General features: G+C 35.5%; 1 protein-coding gene across 1 annotated transcript in view; it reads left to right on the top strand.

The window, feature by feature from the left end:
* Positions 1-894: 894 nt before the first annotated feature.
* pik3r4 (phosphoinositide-3-kinase regulatory subunit 4) overlaps positions 895-1,419 on the top strand; it is a 24,290-nt gene continuing 23,765 nt past the window's right edge. The window contains exon 1 of the mRNA XM_015391664.1: positions 895-1,173. The gene's annotated coding sequence lies outside the window, so the exon portion shown is untranslated. The remainder of the gene's footprint in view (positions 1,174-1,419) is intronic.

The following is a 1,419-nucleotide window of genomic DNA, read 5'->3' as shown; positions in this document are numbered from 1 at the left end:
TTTTTTTTTTTTTTTTTAAAGTTGTACCAATATTTTGAAAGTTTGTTTTTTTCCAAATGTTTTTTTTCCAACTAGATTTCCCCCCAGTTTTATAGCTCTTTAAAGTCTTTTCCTTAGAAAAAAAATCACTCCGAAATGTGTTAATCGTTTTTAATTCATATATATATATATATATATATATTTATTTATTTTTTTTACTTTATCATGTGGGTGATTGTTACTTCTTGGATGTCCTCAATTTTAAGGGACAACCAATTTTTTATGTCTCTCCACAGTTTAAAACAAAAGGGACAAGAAAAAAAGAGATGATTAAGGGATTAATCCGCACATTCACAAAACGCACAGCATGTTAAATCAAATTTAAATCTTTTGTGCAAAAATTCAGCCACTGGGTAAATATTGTAAGAGATTTTTAAGTGAGTCTCTTTAACCTTTGGTGAAAGCGGCCATTTAACATAATTAGAGAATGCCTTCTCAAATAAGGGCAAATTAGTTGTTGTCAAAAAACTATTATAGTAATCAGGAAATAATGTATATTTGAAATCACCAGCATAGCATTATTACATTTTTTTATCAGTCACAAAATATTCTCTGGTTTTCAATTTAGGTAAAGATGCAGTAACGTTTGAATATCTTAAGGTGTTTTGGATGAGCTTTGAGTACTTTTAGATATTCATTACAGAAAAGATGAAATTTGTTGGTTAAATCTCTATGATTTAGGAAAACACCATTACTGTCCATTTAGTCCGTTTCAAATAAAATACCTTTTTTATATACCAGTCAGATTTTCTGTTTACGAATATCTGTTATTCCACACCATAGATATCCATCCACACTACGAATCCAAATTCTCATGGTTGACCAACAGATGGCGCTGCTGTGCCCCTCCTTCCGTTGTGACCCGGATTCATAACAACAGCTGGAAACGGTTGATCGCTGTCTGTTTGATCCAAGCTGGTGTATTTATGAGATATTTTATTTCTAACCGGTTCTGGACTCTGACCGAAGCTGTGCTGGAGATGAAGAAGTCAGCGCGAGGGAATTAGGAAGCCGCTAGCTGGCGTTAGCTCCGGCGGAAGCAGGAGAAACTGTTAGCTTATGCTAACAAGCTCTAGCTAACAGCAGAGCGGTCACGTGATCCGCAGGAACCCGAAAACAGCACAAATTAGACAGGTAAGCGCCCCAAATACAACCACCAAAGCCTAATTTCTTACATTTTAATGTAAACCGGAGGTTAAAACGCGATGCTAAAGCTAGTGCTGACAGAGGAGGACACGGAAACCGCGACGAAGAACCTGAATAATCATTAAACAGCAGGAAGCAGAGCTAACCGCTATCTATGAAATACAATTTTCAATTCTATTCAGTTTATTTCTATATCGCCAAATTCACATCATGTCATCTCAGGTCACTTTCCAG

Source organism: Cyprinodon variegatus, unplaced genomic scaffold, assembly GCF_000732505.1.
Source record: "Cyprinodon variegatus isolate N-32 unplaced genomic scaffold, C_variegatus-1.0 Scaffold554, whole genome shotgun sequence".
In the NCBI taxonomy this organism is placed as follows: domain Eukaryota; kingdom Metazoa; phylum Chordata; class Actinopteri; order Cyprinodontiformes; family Cyprinodontidae; genus Cyprinodon; species Cyprinodon variegatus.
Note: the sequence above shows the minus strand (reverse complement) of the source record. Positions and strands in the feature narration are given on the sequence as shown.